The sequence below is a fragment of the Schistocerca americana genome, chromosome 1 (assembly GCF_021461395.2).
Source record: "Schistocerca americana isolate TAMUIC-IGC-003095 chromosome 1, iqSchAmer2.1, whole genome shotgun sequence".
In the NCBI taxonomy this organism is placed as follows: domain Eukaryota; kingdom Metazoa; phylum Arthropoda; class Insecta; order Orthoptera; family Acrididae; genus Schistocerca; species Schistocerca americana.
In genome coordinates this window covers 198,464,378-198,489,222 of record NC_060119.1, presented here as the reverse complement: position 1 = coordinate 198,489,222, position 24,845 = coordinate 198,464,378, and positions in this window count along the sequence as shown.

Below are 24,845 nucleotides of genomic sequence, written 5' to 3'. Positions count from 1 at the left end.
CGCTTTGTTTCTGGATTGAAAAATGGCATCCACATCTCATCCAATGTCACAACCGACGAAAAGAAAGTCCCATTCCTGCTGTTGTTGCGCATCAACATTGATTGGGAACATGCCACACAGGCAGCCGTGTGGTCGTCCGTCAGCATTCATGGCACCCACCTGGATGACACTTTTCACATTTTCAGGTCGTAATGCAGGATTGTGTGCACAGAACCCACAGAAATGCCAACTCTGGAGGCGATCTGTTCAACAGTCATTCGGCGATCCCCCAAAACAATTCTCTCCACTTTCTCGATCATGTCGTCAGACCGGCTTGTGCGAGCCCGAGGTTGTTTCGGTTTGTTGTCACACAATGTTCTGCCTTCATTAAACTGTCGCACCCACGAACGCACTTTCGACACATCCATAAATCCATCACCACATGTCTCCTTCAACTGTCGATGACTTTCAACTGGTTTCACACCACGCAAATTCAGAAAACGATTGATTGCACGCTGTTCAAGTAAGGAAAACGTCGCCATTTTAAGTATTTAAAACAGTTCTCATTGTCGCCGCTGACGGTAAAATTCCATCTGCCGTACGGTGCTGCCATCTCTGGGACGCATTGACAATGAACGCGGCCTCATTTTAAAACAATGCGCATGTTTCTATCTCTTTCCAGTCCGGAGAAAAAAAAAATCGGAGGACTTAGAACTTGAATGCACCTCGTACAGGCATCTTCAGTATGACAGACTAGATGTCTTTTCTCACCAAGTGGCGCTACTATCACCTGGACGGGTTTATATCAATAATAGGTTGGTGGCCATGATGTTCTGGCTTATGAGCGTATGTAGGTCAATGGGACACGGCTATAACTACTACACTATGGAAGAAAGAGTCAATCTTTGATGCACAGGCTCTCAATGAAGGTCATTATTATATCGAATGTGATGTTCTCCATAGAAGATAAAAAGGCAGAAGACTAGCATTACCTGAAATTCTATCAATAAACATGTCAGAGTCTCATAAGTGCTGATTGTGGCTATTTGCAAATATAGTGGTTGTATCATGTTTCAATATGTACAATGGAGGCGTAGGTTTCATAATGGACGTCGTGTCGAAAGCTGGTCACCACAAATTAAGGACATATTCCATTACAGCTTCGACAGAATAGCAAATAGTAATTTTGATGACTATGAGTTGCTGAACTGCTTCTCATGCATCATTAGATTTTTTTCGTACTTCCTAATTTCTTCCATTTGAGGTTGCTAGCTTTAGACGCCATTTCCCCTTGAACTTTGTTTTCCTCAGTCGCTTTTTCATGTTTGTTATTACCCATTTTCATTTTCAACTCACTATTTTATCGTGAATGCGAGGTAGTGGTTGGATTTTCCCTTTACACACATCATTTCCAGTTTTAGCTTCTTATTCTGCAATGTAAATATTTCTGTCACTACTAATAATGCAAATATTTTGTGTTTCAGTATAAAGTTTCCTAAATTCCACTTTTCCTTCTGTCTCCCAAGATGATGTGTCAGTTACATGCGCATGAAAAATTATACAATCCTTGATTTTGCGACAACCCTCGCCAGAACAAATTTCTATTTTTTAATTTTTGATAAACTATCAGCCATTTGAACATAATTTGTTACGAAAATTAGACACACATTTCCGAAACTTGAACTGACGTTTACTGCTTAAGTTAGCATGCAAAACCGCATTAGGTTTAGTAGGCTGTATTCTGCTGATAGTAAACATTGTCTATCATCAATAAGTAAGTGAGTAAGCAAGTAAGTAAGTGATACATAGTGATTAAGTAAGTAAGTAATAACTACTGAATAAAAGTTACATATTATTATGAATAGGTTAATTAACTCATACTGCAGTTAAGTGAGCGCAGTGTTCTTGTTTTTTAATTTTTTATGTTATACCATGTACCCGAAGTATAAAAAGTATAAAAGGAAAACTTTTGTAAAGTGCGTTAAGTGATATAATTCTACTTTGAAACCTTCTTTCTGTGGTAAAATGCGTGATAAATATGGCTGTTACTGCAGGATAGTCAGACACAGAATGGTATATGCATGTTGTGAGCTGGAGTTCTACTGGGTAGAATGTAATGGGGAACTCATGGGAACTCAACAAGATTCTCTCATGAAACTGTAGGATCTACAAAGAAGACAAGAGAACGACTGTACAGGAGACAGATATTTGTGCCCTTCAGTCTGATTTTGATTACTCGAAATCGAAACTAGATATGTTGAAGGGGGCGAAACACTGCAGGAACTGTGTACAAGTAACAGGTAATATCAAAAAGATGGACAGTTCTTCAAGTTCTTCAACTACGTTTAAGTTTACGGTATCTAATAAGTTTTACTTGTTACCTGATAGGTATGGGACACCCTGCTCCAGCAGAAGGACACAATAGGGCGCAGCAAACTTTTAGCAAAGAAACTAATTGTAGGTCTGTACCAGAAGAGAGTAGCAAAAAGAACAGTGCTACTGCTAGGATGTAGGCATGGCAGGGGTGTAGGCCTGATGGCACATGAGAATATAGGAACAGGGTACCAGGGCACAAGTATTGTGAATCAAGATGACAAAGGACGTAGGCAAACTGTACAAAGATTTTGTTTGACAAAGTGGACCAGGTGATCATAGTAGAGGAAGCAGGTTACAACCTGGCTAAAGAATGAAACTACATCATGTGAATTGGATGATATTGATGTAGGAACTACACACACAAATGTGAGCTTTTTGGAGATCATTTAAACCTTGACCAGCCATGGTTGTTGTGAGACATGGGAACATGGAGTTGAGCGAGCTGCTTCTGCCTGAAATCAAATCTCATATAGGTGCAGTGCATGTTGCTACAACTGGGAGATGGAGATATAGGGGAACTATATTATGACCTACACCAGAGTATAAGCTTGAAAGATTGGTTGCTGAGCTTCTTGCAGATAAAGTATGGAGGCCACTTTCAAACAAATCAAGATCTTTGTGGCTATAGGTGTCACAGTAGTACCTTATGTAGGTTAGAATATGGATTTAGGCAAATTATTGTGAAAAAGTTAAGACAACAGAACAGCCACACAGAATTCTTAGCAGTTCAAAGAACAGTTAGGTTCGCTGATTTCGCCATAATATTAGAAGATTAGGTGGTGTGGAGGAAAAGCTGCTGATCTGTTTAGAAAATTTAGAAAGCTCTGACATGATAGATATCCTGTGCCTATATCAGAACCGAAGAACCTCAGTGATAAAGACGATAAATATGAAAGATTACACTCTCGCATCTTTCTCGTGTAGAACCGATACGGGAAAAGGAGTTGTTGAGACAAGTAGATTTAGTAGTGGTCAACTCAGAAAAGTATGTGCTTTTAAATTAATGCTGGGAAATAATGCACCTTTAATTGTAACTGTATACAGTTCCTCAACAGAATATTTTGAGCTGCTTCTGGCGAATACAGATTTCTTACAGTGCTATCTGTCAGACAGCATCAAGCAATAAATAGTCTATGCTGATTTCATTATAGATTTTCTAAGAGATTACGTCAGGAAAAATTATTTGATACCTTATTTGCATCGTTCAACGTGATCTTACTACTTAACTCTCCAACACAGTTGGGTTAAAACAATATGACACTTACTATGGTTTCATTTATAATGCACAAAGAAAGAAAATGAGCATATTCCTAGTACAAAATGCTCCCTCTGATTATGTTGGACAGTTAGCTAGGATAAATTAGAGAGTGGTTTAGAGTAGAGATACTTTACGTGGAAATCAGTTACAATAATTAATGACTCCATGACAAATATTTTTAAGAATAGTTCACAAGAGAAGATCTGGGGTGAAATGTACCGAGAACCAAATGTTGTCATAAAATTTAATCCGTTCCATAACAATCCGTGATAGCTTTATGTATAAAGTAAACAGAAAAAGACATTACACAACCATATAAAAAGCCATGGATCACTAGAGGATGAAGTACCTCATGAAAGGAAAAGGAAATGTATATGTTGTCAAGAACCAGTGAAGATCGTGCAGTAGGGACACGCTACAAAAACTACTCAAAATTTCTAAGAAAGATTATCGAAATACAAGGAGCATTAATACTGTATCAGAAATCCATAATTCTGACAAGAGTTAAATGTATATGGAATATAGCGAGACGAGAGACTGGACAACAGACCACAGAACAGAATAATGTCACTATCGAATTAAATAGAAGGGCTGTAAATGATTGGTCACAGGTAGTAGATATGTTTAGTAGATATATTTAATAATCATTTCTTAAGATTAGCAGAAAAAGAGTGTCACAAACCTTTTGGGTCAAAACAGGTGGTAGTGGGTCCACAACTGATTATTCTGAGATAGGGAGCCAATGGCCTGAAATTCGTACTGTGTTATGAATATACACAGCGTACACTGCATAACAACAGGGTAGTTAATAGTAACTGTTCAAGCACACTGCATGCATGGCAATGGCACATGAAGTTTTCCCAACTTCTCCTAAAAATGTTGGTGTCTGATGTATCAGGAGACAGGCAACTTGGAGCCTTGGTGATCTCTAGTGTACGCTGTTTGTCATTCGTTGCCTGTTCCACTGTACAACAGACACCTGGGATCTTTGCGAGAGTTAAGGAACACTACATGTAGCGTTACAATACATACACTGACACTGGTGGATGTCACTTTGAAGACTAACTCTGAGGTATGTTGTTTTTCAGTGTACACTATTTATGTCTGTAACACAATAAATACGCATTCCCGACGTTTGGTCAATGTAATCGGTTGTGGACTGACTATCACTTATTTCAATTTGACCCAAATGGTTTGTGGCACATTGTATAGGGACAGTCACTTCAGGAGAAAATTCACAGCAGGAAGTGAGTAAAGCAACTCTCACAAAGTTCAGTGTATGTATGTCCCACCAACTTATTCAATTGAAAGAAAGAAAATCAACACTAAAGACTCATCTAGATTTGATGTTGTTTTCAACAGAGAACTTAGTACTTGTTTGTATATAATAAGCACTATCTTTCCCGATATACGTAATGTATCGCTAATTCACGGCGTTTGTCTGGAGAAATTATTGTTAAGACTTGTAGGAAAGGTAGTAGAAGAGATGTCAATAAGTAACACCACGTTTCACTACAGACATCGTTTACCAAAATTGTTTTGAAGGTGTTGTATTCTGTAATAGCATCAAACACATGTGGCAATTATTATCCTCAGTAAACCACAGTTTGGATTTCAGAAGAGTTTCTCATCTGAAAATTCCGTTTACACATTCACTCAACAAATATTACAAGAATTTAATAGCACGCTAGCATCTCTTGGTATGTTTTGTGATCTACATAGGGCATTAATAGTGTGAACCACAGCATTCTCCTACATAAATTGAGGTTTCATGGAACTGATAGTGCAGCCAGCCAGCGGACACTGTCACATCTATTCAAAGAAATCGACAATATTGTACTTAGTAATTCGACCAATGTAACTAGGTAATATTCTTCTGGCTTGGAAGAGATAACTTATGGGGTTTCACAAGGCTCAATCTTACATACCCTATTGTTCCTCATATATGTAAACGACCTTCCATCTGACATACAACAAGCACAATTAGTTAGTCTTATTGAGTTCTTTCCTGCGAATGGTGCCATTCTCAATCTCAGATAGACACAGTATACTCAGTTCCCCAGATTTAGAAGTAGTACACGAATGATAAGTGTAACACATGGTCAGGAAATAATAACTAGGGTGTGAACTTCAACATTACTAGAAATTCATATTGATGAGAATTTAAACAGTAAAAATAGATTTTGGAACTCCTAAAGGAACTTTATTCTGTCACATTTGCACTTAGAATCATTTCCAATCTTGGAGAGAGACAGATCAGTAAGTTGACATATTTTGCATATTTTCATTCAATAGTGTCCTGTGTAATACTTTTCTGGAGCAATTCATCTTTAAGAAAAACGTTTTCACTGCACAAAAACGTGCTATAATAATAATGTGTGGTGTTCACCGATGATCATTTTGTAGACATATTTTTAAGGAGTAAGACATTTCCTTCCTGCTTCACGGGATATTTATTCCATCATGAAGTTTACTGTAAATAATCCACTGCAGTTCAAAAGGAACAACAATGTATGTAATTGCAACACCAGAAGAAAAAATAAAATTCATTAGTACACACTGATGTCGTATTTAGCACAAAAACAGGTGTACAGTGGTGGAACCAGACTTTTTAATAGCTTGATGAGTGACATAAAACATCTGACAAACAGGGAAGCAAAATTCAAGATCTGAAGAATTTTCTCCTTGGCAACTTCTTCTATTATGAGGAAGAATTTTAATTATTTTAAGCCGCGCGGGATTAGCCGAGCGGTCTGGGGCACTGCAGCCACAGACTGTGCGGCTGGTCCCGTCGGAAGATCGAGTCCTCCCTCGGGCATGGTTGTGTGTGTTTGTCCTTAGGATAATTTAGGTTAAGTAGTGTGTAAGCTTAGGGACTGATGACCTTAGAAGTTAAGTCCTGTAAGATTTCACACACATCTGAACGATTTGAACAATTATTTTAATGTGTGAAATGTGATAGCGAAGAATTACTTACTTACATTTCCTTAAAAAAAGTTTCTAAACGGTCAGCGTTTAGCCATACTTACAGATGCATATGTGAAGTGAATGTTAATTGACTCATTTCGCATTGTTATGATTTATCGTACAAATGACCCATGGAACATGAGACTGACTAACAAACTGATGATACTACTTCTAAATCACGTTAACATTCAGGGTACCTTTATTATAGGCCATGTGTGAATTGTGAAATAACTTACACTATATTAAAATCAGTTCACACCAGAGAATTAAAAACTGTAATAACTTTCTAGCTTTTGTAGCATGAAAAACCATTTTACAAGATTTTTTGGCATTGTTGGACACCTGTACGGTTTATTTCCTACTCTACAGCATACTTACACTAAAAACGTTTTTAACTATCACATTATACAATGCTCTCTGGTGTCTGTATAACTGCAATTTCTTCTGCTCTGAGATATTTTAAAAACATTTATGAACAATTTTATTGTTTACCTGTGAGTTCACATTCTTTCGTTGAAAGCATAACCAATTTCACTGTAATATATATCTACAAGTATTCCAGATAACTGCCAGTATATTCGAAATGCAGTAACATAAATGCGATGAATTTATATCATCAGGGAAATCATATATGGTTATACCCTGTAAAACGTATCTACACTTTATTCTTTTGTGATTGTTACCACAGGAGGCTACTTTTTCAATTTTTATTAAGGTATTATTGATAAATAATTGAAATATTCAAAAGTAGACTCATGAATATGATACGACTCCTGGTACTATAACAATGTAGATTTCTGTAGGATGCAGAAGCGGGAAACAACGCATTGTCACCAGCTTCATTGATAGAAACATGCGACTCCCTAAGGAACTAGTGCAGTCCCCATGGTGCAAGCGAATGTGCTATATTGCTACAACAGATGGAGAGTATGCATGAAATATCAAGCAGGTGAAGAATGATACGGCAAAAATTTTCATAAATATATCTCGTCACTACGTACGAATTAAGCAGCCCTTTCCATGATGAAACAATACGCTTTCAAAGCTAAGGGGACTACCAGATAATAAGGGTGGTCTTTAATTTGTGAGTGGTGCCGTAGATTCTGATGATGCAAGATATTTTCAGCAGAAATATTTGGTTCTCATGGGGAGGTGAAGTCTGTGAGTGAAATTCCTAATCATCATAGTATCTGCAATTTTAATAACCCATACTAAACGTTTCGGTAGTATCTCCTAACAAAATAAAGAGATCTGAAGGTAGTTAAGTTTAATGGCTCGCTTCGTGCTATTCTGTAAGAGATGATTCACTTTTTACCTTACCTTTTATCATTATGAAAGACAAACCTGGCCATACAACTGCAATGACGTAGGTGCATTAAACAGTCATACTCATAAGCGCACAGATAAGGTTTTATTGTGCACACAGAAATATTTGGCTGAGTATAATTTCATCTGTCCTTCATCCACCAGCTCCATGTGACCTTAGGTTTACATCTGAGTATCAAAATTAAACAAGTTTCGCGTCTTAGCTAAACTGCACAAGTAAGACAACTTAAGTGAGCACAGCACCAGTCACAGCCACAACTAGATGTAGATCTATGTAGAAGAAACTTGCAGCAGAGAATCGGAGCCACTCCGTCGGTTCGTGGAGTGTATCAGACGCCATGCAGGGCCGTACGAAGCGCAGACCCCTGCTGAGTAGCCCGCATCTCGTGGTCGTGCGGTAGCGTTCTCGCTTCCCACGCCCGGGTTCCCGGGTTCGATTCCCGGCGGGGTCAGGGATTTTCTCTGCCTCGTGATGGCTGGGTGTTGTGTGCTGTCCTTAGGTTAGTTAGGTTTAAGTAGTTCTAAGTTCTAGGGGACTGATGACCGTAGCAGTTAAGTCCCATAGTGCTCAGAGCCATTTTTTGAACCTGCTGAGTACCCTTGTCTGCCGTGGCAGAGGAACAGGTCTAGCAAATGGCCAGCTAGCCGCCGGCTACAGCCAACAACCACACGACATACACGACCGTGAAAGGCAGCATCTCAGACAAGAGGTGCGTCCTGGCCATCAGCACGAGGCCGTAGCTCATGATGATGAGCGTGACGAGGCGAGTGAGCACTGCCAGCGCCAGGGCGGGGCCGAAGTGCTGTCCACATCTGAGTGAAAGAACTTCTCACCATCAAACAGATACTGATTATATTATATGGCTACTTCTTTCAACGACACGTAGTGTATGTAAATAGCAACCAAGAAACATACACCGCTGCCCATTAAAATTGCTACACCAAGAAGATATGCAGATGATAAACGGGTATTCATTCGACAAATATATTATACTAGAACTGACATGTGATTACATTTTCACGCAATTTGGGTGCATAGATCCTGAGTAATCAGTATCCAGAACAACCACCTCTAGTCGTAATGACGGCCTTGATACGCCTGGGCATTGAGTCAGAGCTTGGATAGAGTGTACAGGTACAGCTGCCCATGCACCTTCAACACGATACCACAGTTCATCAAGAATAGTGACTGGCGTATTGTGACGAGCCAATTGATTGGCCACCATTGACCAGATGTTTCTATTGTTGAGAGATCTGGAGAATGTGCTGGCCACGGCAGCAGTTGAACATTTTCTATATCCAGAAAGGCCAGTACGGGACCTGAACCTGCGGTCGTGCATTATCCTGCTGAAATGTAGGGTTTCGTAGAGATCGAATGAAGGGTAGAGCCACGGGTCGTAACACATCTGAAATGTAACGTCTACTGTTCAAAGTGCCGTCAGTGTGAACAAGAGGTCACCGAGACATGTAACCAATGGCACCCCATACCATCACGCCGGGTGATACGCCAGTATGGCGATGACGAATACATGCTTCCAATGTGCGTCCACCGGGATGTCGCCAAACACGGATCAGACCATCATGATGCTGTAAACAGAACCTGGATTCTTCTGAAAAAATCACGTTTTGCCATTCGTGCACCCAGGTTCGTCATTGAGTACACCATCGCAGGCGCTCCTGTCTGTGATGCAGCGTTAAGGGTAACCGCAGCCACGGTCTCCGAGCTGACAGTCCGTGCTGCTGCAAACGTCGTCGAACTGTTCGTGCACATGGTTGTTGTCTTGCAAGCGTCCCCATCTGTTGACTCAGAGATCGAGACGTGGCTGCACGATCCGTTACAGCCTTGTGGATAAGATGCCTGTCATCTCGACTGCTAGTGATACGAGGCCGTTGGGATCCAGCGCGGCCTTCCATATTACCCTCTTGACCCCACCGATTCCATATTCTGCTGACAGTCATTAGATCTCGACCAACGCGAGCAGCAATGTCGCCATACGATAAACCGCAATCGCGATAGGCTACAATCCGACCTTTATCAAAGTCGAAAACGTGATGGTACGCATTTCTCCTACTTACACGAGGTATCACAACATCGTTTCACAGGCAAAGCCGATCAACTGCTGTTTGTGTATGAGAAATCGGTTGGAAACTTTCCTCATGTCAGCACGTTGTAGGTGTCGCCTCCGGTGCCAACCTTGTGTGAATGCTCTGAAAAGCTAATCATTTGCATATCACAGCATCTTCTTCCTGTCGGATAAATTTCGCGTCTGTAGCACGTCATCTTCGTGGTGTAGCAATTTTAATGGACCGTAGTGTATATCTTAACTATTTTTTTTTTTCAAATTACATACTTTTTGCATCAAATGTTTATTTAAAAAATCTTTTTCGCAAGTGCACAACACAAAATACCATTCATCAGGACATAGTTTGTATAGCATTGAGATACATTGGTAATAGCTTCTTTTACTGCGGCATTATTTCACTCATTCCATACCTTTACAGACCCTTTTCCAAGTTTAGTATTGGGTTGTGATTAACCTACAAAGAAAAGTTAGTCTCACCTAGAAAAGAAAGGTTAGTAAAGGTTCAAAAAATGGCTCCAAGCACTATGGGTCTTACCATCTGAGGTCATCAGTCCCCTAGACTTAGAACTACTTAAACCTAACTAACCTAAGGACATCACACACATCCATGTCCGAGGCGGGATTCGAACTTGCGTTCGAAGCAGCAGCGCGGTTCCAGACTGAATCGCTTAGAAGCGCTCAGTCACAGCGGCCGGCGCTTTAGTAGCGCTGAAAGTGATTTAAAGAATAGCCCAAGGACTACATTCACTGCACATCTAACGCACATTTCTTATAACTAAGTAAAACTGAAATGTAAATTCAGAATACTTGTATCGCAATGCTCACAAATATCCGAAAAGTATTTCGATGTGTATTGTGTACCAGTACACAACTCGTACTTCGATAAACAACCATGTAAGTGAGGGTAACTACGTAACTGTACTTCGATAAACAACCATGTAAGAGAGGGTAACTACATAACTCTCACCGTTCCTCATGATGTGGGCTACAGAACGTGTTTCCTGTTTAAAAGCTTTTCCCATTCCCGGTCTAACTTAGTGCTGTGCGCAACATCGTCCAAACTTTCTTTAAAGTTAAGCCAAGTACGTCGAATATTGTGCCACAGTATAAACAACACGGTACAGCAACATGACAGTAGATAATCCATACACTGTCTGTGTTGCGACAGCCATTCCGGGACTCCATAATCGAGAACATTCACATTCACATTCTATACTTATAGTGATTATTGTAGCTTATTGTGAGAGTATCTTTGTCCAACCCGATCTAAGAAGGAACTTAGATGTAAATAACTGAGTAATATATTTTACTTAAGCTTATGGTAGTCAAGGGCGTAAAATACCGTATTACAGTAACAGTCAGTCTTTATTATTAAAAAAAGTAAAAATTTAAAAAAACATTTATAAGGCAAGGAATGAAGTAACACACGTCTAGTCACGAAATGTTAACTGACAACACTTTTAACACAGCAGTTTCTGTTTCAATGAAAACTAACATAACATATTCGTTATATTGTATGTGAAGTATCATGTTTTCTATTTATGGCTTGTGAATATTGTAGCAAATGATCGTTAAATTTGTCATCAACAAAATTCAATAGTTTCTCTGCTGCTAAATGTTATCCGCATAGGCCCTTATATTTGGTGTCAATTTAATAAAAGTTTTGGTTCTTTTACTATGAAGCCAGTACTAAAATGAACATTCTCCTTATATTACAGAGAGCATTCATGAAATTAATGAGTTGCCTTGTAATTTATCTCATCTGTCTCTACAGACCAATGGTAATTTACTTTATCTTGTACTCTGTTTGGCAATAGTTCTTTTTTTTCGAATGTGCAGCTGAAAGAGTCTTCTAAGTACCACCTCAGATAGATATACATATTTCACTACCTTCTACCACGATTAGAGCTTTTTATTGCGCACAGTATGCTGGACAAAGTAAACATAGTAGTCATCTTGGGGTTGAAGCACTTTCCTCCGTGTTTGCTTCAACAATACGTATGTTTTTGGATAGGGTCCACCTTTAGCAAAACATAATTTAGTTTTTTAACCCAAACATATATTGTTTAAGCCAAAATTACGAATTCTATGTGTGCGTGTGTGTGTGTGTGTGTGTGTGTGTGTGTGTGTGTGTGTGTGTGTGTGTGTGTGTGTGTCTTGCGGGTACAGTAATGAGCCAGCGTCACATCTCTGAAGTTTTGAAGCCTGTTGTCCTCCCATATCTTCGGAGCTTGCTATAAGCCACATTGTAACAGAATAATGAGCGACCACACGTGGCGCGCAATGTTCAAGACTTCTTCGTCGCCCACCGGATTGTACTGCTGCCTTCGCCTCCATGTTCTTCCGATCTCTCGCCTATCGAAAACGTCTGGTCGATGTTCCCACGATGATTTCTTGTCGTTTTTCGAAAATTCTCTTGTTGCTAGAAACGTTATCGCTACACGAGCGGCATTATGTAAACCTACTCTTTTATTCTCCGAAACATGCATCCGATATTACTTTCAAGCGACTGTTTACTATTTTTTTGGTAAAGTTTACAAACTCCATACGTGAGATTTATCTCTCTGTAATAGTCAAGGGAGTTTCTCTGATTCTTTTGTAAAAATAGAAATTTCGGCGGTTTCCCAACCATTTGTCATCTTATAAATTCGACAGCAAACATTAAATAAATGAACTTGCAAACAATAGAATCTCCGCAACCGGGGCTGTTTTGTGTTTCCGGGGGAAGATGTATTAAGATTCCTCCGTTCAATCGAATGAGGATCAAAGTACGAATGGAGATAAGAGGTGATGGAGTAGAGTATCAATTAAAATCGCTCAACGGAGGGAATGTGACTGAACCTGACGCGAACCTACACGATTCTACGTAGAGTATGCGAAGGAACATGGCTTCGTTTAGCAAGAAACTAGAAAACTTCTGGCGGAATGAAGAGCTAGAAGAGACTGCAAAAATGTGCAAGTCATTCCCAATTTCGAGAAGCATCGTGAAGCAGATGCACACAACCGTGAATCTATATTGCTAACGTCAATTCGTTGTAGGCATTATATTTCTTGAAACCGATAATCTCGTCTTTAGGGATCAGTAGTGATTCCACAGATATAGATCGTGTGAAACCTTACAGCTTCTGTTCGTCCAGGAGAGTCAGACGACACAATGTACATCAGCGCCCAAGTTGATGGTGTTTTCTCGGCTTTCGGAAAGCGTTCGACAGCGTTCTGCAATGTCGTTTGATGAACAAGACACGAGCGTCGCGAATATCAGACCAACTCTACGTTCTGATTGTAGACGTCCTAGCAAATATTGCACGGCCTGTCATTCTCAACAGACATAAAAGTAGCGGATGACGTGAAGGGCGGTCTCTTCGTTCCCTGCTGCCGCTGCACACGCTAGCGCCACTGCTTACGCTTGTGCTGTGCAGAAAGTCAAAATGTCGATGTGCAGCTGTAACAGCCGCGGAAACAAATTTTCAGGCTTAAGCGGCAATGAGCAAGAAAGGAGTAGAGGTGAAGAGTCTACCATTGTACAGGTATACTAGGCGAGCATCTCTCTCCTGGAGGTATGTGGAGTAACGGGCGATAAACTCAGCCACTCACACTTCATTGACAACCTCGATCAGGCGTATTTCATTGTATCTCAAACGTAGACTGCGGACGACAGAAAATAAGCCTCCGACCCGAGCGCGCCGGTACGGTTGCACCGACATGTTTCTCGCGGAGAGTAGCGGAAGACCCTGCCATCACTGATGGCGACGGAAGGCGGAGGCAGGAAATCGGATGGAGGCGCAACAGCTACTGATACTGAATGGGTTCGTGTTCTGGGAGTACCTTCCGACGTCAACTGTTTGCAACAAATTTGTTCCAGACGGCTCCAATCCGGATTTTCCACTTTTCGCTTCAGTATCCGAGGACGGCTCCAGGACTGGCCCAAACGGAGTCTACAATCCTAACGCTAGCACATTTCGTGATGCCCGCACAGATAGTGACAAATACGTCATCGTTATTTAGCATGTCGGAGCATAGATACATCATTGATGGTTACACCTGCTGCATCTCCCCATCACAATGTGCATCGCGATGCTTGCCTGTCTCGACGGGCTAAATTGAATACAAGATATTTGTCTCTCCCTGTCCGGGAATCACGGAATGTGTGAGCGTTAGGGTTTGGATTGCTGATACATGTGAGTTTTGGTCAGTTCTGAAAGCATTCTCCGATAGCCAAAATGGTTAAGACGACCGCTTGCGATAAACGGGTAATGCGGATTCGAGTCCTAGTCTGCCGCAAGTTTTCTTATTCCTTTTTTTGGTCACAAACAGCTGACGTCAATAGGTGTTCGAAAAATGCAGATACATTTCGTAAAAGTACAGCTATAATCGTCAGAAGAGTTTCTGTTCTTCGAGACTTGCATGCATGTCTGGAGGACATTGTAATGTGGAGACACAGGCACTGTACAAACAAAGACATTGTAATCATCAGTGACATATGGAACGAATCCATACTAGGACAGGTCTCTCAGGAGGTGGTTGTTGGTTCACAACCTGGTGGAGCCAGTGTCACACATGCGACGACGAATGGCACAGGCTGTGCTGGCTCCGGCATGCGTGACACAGGGGCTGATCACGCAGATCAGTGACCATCACCTGCTGTTTGTTTATGGCCTCGTTACTTTCCTGGACCCAGTCTCTCCTCCAAGTTCAGTTATAACTTTGTCCCGTTGCACTAGCGCCAGGCCGACAGCACCGACGTTGTCCGACAGTGCTGAGAGAGGAAAGTAGTCCGATACGGTAGGAGCCAATTCGGAATCATAGAGTGGATGAAAAAAGCAGCATGACTAAGATGCCAAACAACTTTTGTGAATGTGGGCCAGTCTGCTTTCAGCCTTAGGAACATATGTCAGGGTACTTCCTAGAAATCCTAGTCAGAAATGGTGATGACTGAGCGACAGTGGCTTTCAGCAGAAGGCGGCACCTAGGTTGCTGGAAGCGGGAACAGATAGCCAGTGGCGAGTGAGGGCGCTCATCAGAGGCCTCCTTCCGTGGATGGTCACCTCTGACGAAGTGGATGGCCATTTCGAGGGAATGGTTTGTTTTCGTCCATCTTTATCCTGAACTCAGTCATGAGCCTCCAAGACATAATACGGAAGGAGTACTCGGCGTCGCCGAAATATCTGTTGTTCGGTGGCTGTAGAGGAAATTCCACCAGAGGTGGTGCTTCCACACCAGTGCATCAACTACCACGCCATTGGTCTCTTGGCTAGATTAATTCAGGTAATCGCACTTGTCTTTGGTGCGCTAGTGTAACGCGGATGCTAATGACCGTAGCAATTTTGCGCCCTAAAACCATAACAAAAAAAAAAGAGCTGAATGTTAAACTTACTTGCAAATTTGTGTCTGTCACTCTTCACTTAAACGTTTTAACAAAGTTCTGGCTTCCCTTTTCATCAAAGGATGGATGATTCAGTACATTCCACACAAACTAAATGCATTTTCCTTCTCAGCATCTTTTACTTATTGATTGTCAGCTGCATATGAATATGTGGGACCAGCATCAGACTGCGAAAGATGTAATCAAGCATGCGGTGCCAAGCAGTTATCTGACAGCTTTAACTTTATGCATGCTACCACCACAGTTTGTAAGGTACTGCATGTCATCTTTTAAGAGCGTTTATGTTACAGTGTTAGTACTGACTGTAATCGATATTTGTGACACTTTAAAACTGGTAAAATTTAGCGAGATTATAGTAGGCGAAGCGTATGAAATGTTGGATCAAATACTTCTGCTGTTTACAAGTAATTAAAGCTACAATACGACTCGCTCGCGCCCCCAAGTTGGTGGCATAATGATTGATCCACAGAGACAAACTCTCCTAATGCTGGTAGAGATGGAATCACTGTTAAGTCTATGTGATAACACATGGGGCACTTGTGGTGTGTGAATTGTATTTCAGGAAGACATTTTATGTCACGTCCGTTTCACGAAACTGCACGAACTACTCAGTCATCCATAACCAGTGTGCGTGGATCTCGCTCCAGTCAGCTAAAGAGTGTCAAAGGCAGATGTGAAGGCGGAAAAGTCCGATCGAACTTGGAATCCTAAGAAAATCTGTTGGACTTTGTGAACAACGTGTATTTTAAACAACGTTCTGAAGGACACAGTGGCAGCGATGAGCATCTATAGGCGCTTATCGCACGAATGAAAAGAAGTGCTTCACTATGATTCATTGCAGTTAAATTTTGAAGCATCCCACGATTAAAAAATTCAAATGGCTCCAAGCCCTTTGGAACTTAACGTCAGAGGTCACTTAGAACTACTTAAACCTAACGAACCTAAGGACATCACACACATCCATGCTCGAGGCAGGATTCGAACCTGCGACCGTAGCAGCAGTGCGGTTCCGGACTGAAGCGCCTAGAACTGCTCGGCCACAGCGGCCGGCTCCCACCACAATTACTATTGCCCTGTTAAGGATCTTAGAAATGACCATGAGAACAAGAATTTTATTCATACAGCATCACTGAATACTGATTCAGTACTGAATTGTACATAATTAAATACTTCGAGAGAAAACTTTTTGAGACCAGAAATGGTGTACACTTGGAGCAACAAGATAAGAAGTAGAACATTCGTAGTAAGGCTGTTAAGACAACCACCCGCAATATTTAATGGATGAATATATTGAAATGTGGTTTTAGTCAAGTTATAGCTGGCAACCCGCAAATTTCCTGACGCTCGTGAGTAATTTTTATCGTTTATAGTCGCCGAATTACGACACCGACTTCATTTTCCCTAACGGACCTGTATTCTTCTTATGAGCCATTTGAAATAAGCTTCTACTAGAACTTCAGTGACATAGCATGTAGGGGACTTGATCAAATATTGTCAATATAACAACACCGCAAACGGCTGTCCGGCCGTCAAGAGAAGAGGTTGCACAAGGGTCTGCCCTAAGCAAACATACAGGAACGGTTCATGTGTTAATTATCGCGGATCACATACCAAGTGCTCGAAATATTGACGTACGGAGTAGCTACACGCTATTAAGTGATCCTGCAGAAACAGTACTGCAAGCTGAATTTCACCTTGAGTTAACGACAGCACACTGTTGCGTGTTTCCTTGCATTTGATGCAATTGGGCGGACATTTGTGGTATCTCTTCTCCTGACGGTGGGACCGTGGTTTGCGGAGGTGTTATCTTGATACTACTGGATCAAGTCCCAGAAATATCATTTAAGTTTTCTTAAAAGGTTGTCTGATAATGAAGTCACATACTCCTTGACAGAGCGTAGGGGAGCGATGCGGGAGATCTGCACCGCCGTACTAGGCAAGGTCCTAGTGGAGGCTTCCTCCGATCGTATTGGGGATGAATGATGATGGCGAAGACGACACAACACCCAGGCATCTCGAGGCAGGTAAAAATCCCTAACCCCGCTAGGAATCGAACCCGGGACCTCGTGCTTGGGAAGCGAGAACGCTACTGCGAGACCACGAGCTGCGGACAGGTTATCTGAAATGCCACAGAAAAAAGTAGTAGCTCCGTTAGAAAAAAAAAAAAAAGAAAAGAAAAGTCGGTGCCCTAATACGGCAACTATAAAGTACGAAAATTACTTGCGAAAGACGGGAAATCCGTCATACTGTCCACTATAACTTGGTGAATACCGCATCTCGCTATATTAATTCGTTCTGTTTATTGCTTATTTGAGGCATACTGCCACGGGGTGGTAGATCCGCATCTGTCCAGTACTGAAGAATGTGGACTTTTTTTTTATTTTTCGTCCGTCTCGCGTGCATTGATATAAAATTCAACTGCAGCAGTTAGCGGTTTCGGGCTGGCATGTCCATTCTCAAACCACACACACTGCTGTTAACTGTAATTATTCGTCTAATGTGGTGCCATATGGCACGAACAGCTTCTGTACTGCAAAGTAGACAGTTGGAAACAAGTACCTTCATTGATCTTAGCCCATGTTTCTGTTGCAACTGACTGGTTGGTCGTGTCAGTGAGTTGCGGGACACACATAGGCTAAGACCAATGAGGGTACTTGTTGCCAAGTGTCTACTTTGCTGTTCAGAAGCTGCTCGTGCCTTTTGGCACCACATTCTACGAATAATTACGGTTTATGGCAAGGTGTGGGATTTGAGAATGAGCATTTCAGCCTGAAATCTGTAACCGCTGCAGCTGAATTTTGTATCAACGGACGAAATAAAAAATAAATCCAATTTCTCCAATCAGGAGATACCTGGGATGACCTGTCTTAACTGCCTTCTGTTCTGTAATGCTATCGGATATTGTCAGATTCAGATGACTGGAAAAAATAAATTTCTAGGCCTGTACTTTGCCAGCACTGCGACGTCCGCCACCGCTTTTACGGGATTTGTCTCCCGTCATACGTAACTAGAAAGTTATAATGGTAAATCGTGTAGCTTCTAATGAACTTGGTAACCATAGATATCAGATTTATAGTAGATCATGATTTCGGTAGGATCAGTGTTGTGGATTGTCGCGGTTGTTATGAACTTCGACCACCAAAAATGATATGGATACACTTTCTGGGGAGTTCAGTCGCAAATATTTCTGACAATCAAGGAAATGGAAGTATTCTCTGCCGGATTATTGTGGATGTGGGTCACGGCGGCATATTATTAGCGAGATATGTTTGCGGAGAAGACGACACAACGGTACCTGCTCTCGCGCGCTTTACCCGTGCGCTGCCGTTTATTTACGAAGTATGGGACCGCCCTGTGGTATTACCGGCTCACATGTGTCATGGTGGACTGCAACGAATAGGCCGCCAGCTACCAGTGTCGCTGTCTTTCTGCTGTGTGCCGCCGCTGGGGATCGTCAGTTGCGCCGCGTTCACGTGTCTGTCTGTCTGTCTGTCTGTGTAGCGAGTCTGGCAACAAGCTGCTGGCCGCTGTTACCGTGTGGGCCTGGTGTCGATTAAGTGTCCGCAGTTTCAGATTTCACATCTCTGCTGATGTGCAGGGATGTGGTAAATGCATGTAGCGTAGATGCTGTGATAAGTGCGTGCTTGTCGGATTACGTGCTCCGTTAGTGCACGAATCAAGTTGTACACTCTTGTCATGTGGGTTGCCTTAGAAGACATATGCTCCTGTTTCTTCCTTGGAGGATTCTTAAAGGTGAAGCTCCATCCCTGCCTGATCACAAATATCATTGCATTAGGTACGTAAAATGGCAACTACTTCTTGTTTTTCTATTTCAGTGCTGGCGAATAAAGTATAAAATGTTACGTTAAAATATTCTGAACTTCCTTAATTTTTGAAAGATGTAGCCATGCAGTCAACTATGACCAGTGTATCGAAATGTACTTTTATAACGATATAGCTCAAACAAAACAAACAACTTGTAGTACTCGTGACTTGGTTCGCCATAGTTAGGCTGTGAAATCACGTATCGTAAGCTTCTGAGTTCAGAATTAAAATCGGACCGCGGATCTCTGCGTCTTGGCGTATTTAACTAGCTGCTGGGGCGTTGCCGATAGTGAAAACTTTTAATCGCTATGCGGTGGAGTACGAAGTGTGTTCGCGCTGACACAGTCAACAAGTGTATCATTTTTATCAGAAATGTAGTTTAAGGAAGTTAAATAGATCTAGAGGAATGTTCAATACGAGTCGTCGTCTTCGAACAGTTACATAGGAATTGGGCGACAAACGCAGCAGATAATATAGGGATAGTAACGTGATGTCATTGGTGATTCTTTTTCTAATTTATCAATTTTTTTGGAGTCACATTTGTTGGCGGCTTCAGCTCACAACCAGTCACCATCCGACCGAACTAAGCTACAGATCAATGTGTCACTACAACTAGTATTTATTTTTCCTCATTCATTGGATTCGTTAACAACAAAAAAAAAAAAAAAAAAAAAAAAAAAAAAAAAACGGTGAATATATGCACCGAAAGGTGATGCGACCACAACCATTATCTGACAAAAGCCGTACACCGTATGGAACGTTCCTCTTTACCGGCATATTTTTGTTTTGTTTAATTAGCATTATGCACCGCGCTCTTAAAGAGTTGGTACAAGTTGTCAAGTAGTTCGGTTTCGCTTTTACTGAGTTCCATTACTTTGATATGAAGCTTGTTACTTGTGAGCTGTTACGAGGTTCCAGTAGCTTCGCTAAAATGCACACACGAGAAGGTACATCTTTGCTGTCGTATAGTATCTTGAAGATAATGGCACAAACAACACGAAACCTGCGTACAGAATTTGTGTTCTGGTAATTTTTGGAAATTTGTGGTAAGGTCTTATGGGACCAAACTGCTTAGGTCATCGGTCCCTAAGCTTACACACTAATTAACCTAACTTAAACCAACTTACGCTAAGGGCAACACGCACGCACACTAACGTCATCGAAACAACAAAGACGGAGGAAAGTAACTGGCTACGATGCCGAAAGGAAATAATACTATACGGATTGTTAAAGAAATGTTCGCTAGATCTTAAGTGTACCTGCACTGATTAACATAATTGCATCATTAACATATGTTTTACGACAGACAATCTACCCCAGACAAGATGATTGGTTGCCGAATAATGATTACGGGTCATGTTAAATCCCATTCTCCCCCACATGATTCTTAAGTTACCACTACTTGTGAAACAGTTGCTACCTAGAACTAGCTGCAATAAATCCAGAAATCATAGCGTTTGGTGTCTCTAATGTTCATTAAATAATTTATCATTGGTGTTACGGCTACCAGCGTGTAAGTGTAAATGATACACAGAAATACTTATAGTTTCGTAACGGGTGTCATTTTTTTATCGAAAACCTAAAAATTGTAGACATAAGCAACTCATCTCGTTCCTACATTTACTTATTTTCCTATCCATCCATCCAGGGATCAGCTTAACGGAACAACAGTTCTGATAGTAAAAAGAAAATAAGTAGGTCCAATGCATACATAGAGAATAAATATGTATTATGAGAATAGAACAGGAGACCGGGTGTAGCAGTGATGAAGGTATCATTTCGGTGTTTACTTGAAATGATTAAGGAGGACCACCAAACACACAAATGTGGATGACTGAACAGAGCAAACACCGTTCTGTTCCGCCCAGCATGGGGTCAGTGTCTTGACAACTGCATTACGTCATTCGGTTGGTCCCTATTGTAGTCTTCTTCTTGCCATCTACATGTTGTACCAAATATAGTATGACGCAGTCGTCGTCCTGCACTGCACCACCGCACCCACTACGGACTGCAGCTGGTGACACCACGACCGCGAATAGTTAGGACTTCATTTTCTCCTTTCAGTCCGTCTCAGAAACTAAGTCATATTCCTCCCCTGATGAGTGCGATGTTGACTTCATGAGAACGGCAAGATATCGTTACGCACAACTGAAACTGGTACATTCGTCTTATAAGTACAATACTCTGAAATTGCGTTGTGTGATGTGTGTTGCTATAGTCGACTTTCATTATTATCCCCTTCTGAGTCATCTAAGTAATCTTTAGTCGTCTATTTCTCATGAAGAATGTTTAACTTGACTTTTGAAGCAGATGTATTTTAGTAACCTTCATCCTTGGATAATTTATTATACATTTTTATTCTGTGACAAAAGCTGATTTAGTCCTCATTCCTTGGTAAATGCATGGGACAACTGGCTCTTGTTCCATGATTATTTGTGTAATGTTAGTGAAATGCTTAACAATATTTTTTCTGATATAATTAGATGGACTCACGTGATGCAGTAAGATTACCCAGTTTTTAAGCAGTTCCTTCCAATCAGCCCAGCTACTACTTTTAGTTATGTCCCTTTTCGGTAGTTTGGAAACCATTCATATTTTGTTCCGTTGATCCGTAGAAAGCAGCCCCGTACCTGAAAGTTGTGTGTACATAGGAATGTTAAGTTACCACAGGGCGTTGGCTGGTGCAAACTGATACTCTAATACAAGTACTAAGAACATAATATTCCGATGGCGTTCTTTATGCCTTTGTCGTTGTGTGTTCACAATATAAAGGTTTTTCATCTGTTCTCAAAGCAATTGGGATGTTTATCCTCGTTGTGCCAAGGAGATGAAAAAGATTACATGCACCATACGATTGCCTGTGGAGTATATATGTAGATGCAAATGCATCCTGCTTGTTTTATTCGTGTTAATTGTTAATTTATTCTACACTGCCCAACTGTAAACATTTTCGAGGGTTTCATTTCCATTATCCGTTAAAGGTTGTGGAGTTGTAGCAGCGACTATGATGTTGACCTCATCAGCAGAGATAACTTTCCCTCCGTCATACACCGTCCGGAAAGTCATTCATATCCATTACGGAGAGAATATGACCCAACACAGTACATTGATGTATAGCTTTGCTATATGTTTCACATCTGATAGTTTAATATCTGAAAATTTGTAATTAGCAGACATGTGAACAATCTCAACCTTTAGTACATTGTTTTTCAGGAAATACAGAAACCCACTCAATTGCTATTCTTCTTACACCTTGTGCGTAATATTTGTTACATAGTATTTTATGATGAACAGTGAGAAAAGCCTCTGACAAGTGTCTATCATTGTCCCCGTTAAGGGTTTCAAGTACCACTTGTGTAACTCTGTTAGGAGGTATATAGTACTTCCCCCACTTCCAAAAATGGTACTGCTTTATTCATGTAACTCACTAGGCTATCTTCAATGACTGATTCAATTATTTTTGTGAACACTGGCAGTGCTTATACTGGCGTTGAGTTTTCTATAAACTATGCGTTATCTTTCTTTATTGGTTCACAAATCGGGTGTGCTTTAGGTGTTCAGAAAAAAGTAACTGATCTTAATAATGCATTTATGAAGATTGTTAAAGGGGATTTGTATCATATCTATATGCACTCTTTAGAACAGACTGAACACCAATTTTTTGCTGGAGTCTTTTTTTATGTTAGTATTGTCGTTTTGACTTGAAGTTCTGTTTTGGCGAATAGTATCATCGTGTTTGCAGTGTAATCCGTTGCGGGTGTTAAAAGTCGTTTAGAAAAATTTCGACGCAACCTCTCCGTACACACAGAGAAAAAATTATCTGCAAAATTTTCCATTTTCTGAGCGTCTTGTGTAAACTATACTCTAATGTGTGGTTTGTATGCTTCTACCGTGTCCAGTTTCATGTTGTATGAAAACACACAATGTTCTGTTTTTCTATATTTTGTATTATTTAGTCAATGAATTTCTTTACAGCATTCTTTACCCATCTTTGTTTCTCTGTACCTTAATTTAGGAAGTATGACTTGATTTTGTGAAGGGAAGAGATAATTGTATCTGGGAGAACTTTCACAGGCTACTCACATATAACCATTTATTTTCATTAGGAGTCGCTGTTGATCTGACTATTTTGGATGTGTACACTTAGAAGTTAGTTCAAACAGTGTACGGAATTTACTGAACATGGTATCTTTATTTTAAATGGTGACACTTGTGTAGGTCGATGTACTGAATCAAACAAAAATATTATGAATATAGTTATACAGGGTGGTTCGTTGATAGTGACCGGGCCAAATATCTCACGAAATAAGCATCAAACGAAAAAACTACAAAGAACTAAACTCGTCTAGCTTGAAGGGGGAAACCAGATGGAGCTACAGTTGGCCCGCTAGATGGCACTGCTAGAGGTCAAACGGAAATCAACTGCGTTTTTTAAAATAGGAATCCCCTTTTTATTACATATTCGTGTAGTACGTAAATAAATATGAATCTTTTAGTTGGACCACATTTTTCGCTTTGTGATAGATGGCGCTGTGATAGTCACAAATGTGTATGTACGTGGTATCACGTAACATTCAGCCAGTGCGGGCGGTGTTTGCTTCGTGATACATTACCCATGTTAAAATGGACCGTTCACCAATTGCGGAAAAGGTCGATATCTTGTTGATGTATGGCTATTGTGATCAAAATGTCCTGAAAATGTTCAAGCACTGTTGTTCTTTTAGAAGCGTAGTTATGTGTAGGGTGCTACGGTAGTGCAGCCGTTTTTGTTCCATCGGTCACAAATAATAAATTCGTCTTAAGGTCTTCCGTGTATCCCCCTGAAATGACCAACCCCCCTTAAAAATTCCTTTACCATTTCTTGGCCAAATCTCTTCCCACCTGAGCTTATGTTCTGGTTTTGCGACAATGTTGTTGATAAGGCGCTTAAGTAATTGTTCACATTGGTATTTCTTACTCTTTAGTGTTTTCGAGTTTTTGTAGACAGGATGATAGGTTGTAGAAGTATTTTCCACAATGTCTGTGTGTCCTAGATGAGGGGCCATAGTACTCCAATCTCGAGCAGTATCAAGGAAAGTATTCCCCACCAGTAAATGGATATTTATTACACTATGTGACAACTTCTTCACGATGTGATACTGATCCTCATCTTAGCCACTTGCAACAGAGACCAAAACGTCGATTACCATCACAACGTAATGATATGTTTACATATCCAGAATACATTTCTTTAACCTGGAAAAACAAGCTGAACTCTTAGCAGAGCAATTAGCTTTATTTGTATGCTGAATCAGTAAAATGTAGTATATATATATAGTGTGTGTGCGTGTGTGCGCGCGCGCGCACCTACTTTGTGCAGCATACAGGCACATTTGGTAATGAACACTCTTTCTGCGGCTTTCTCATTCCACACCCCTATTGATCCTTTCCAGGGATTAGCGTTTGCTTGTGACTCACTTAGAAATGAAAATCTGGTTGTGGTGACAGTGGTTTAAAGAATATCCCGATGTCTACATTCACTCCGCAGCTAACGCATTTTTGATTACCGGTGTAACTAAGTAAAACGGGAATCTAAACTCAAAAACTTTGTAACACATTACAGACAAATATCTAAGAAGGATTTAAGTTAGTGTTATGTACCAGTACA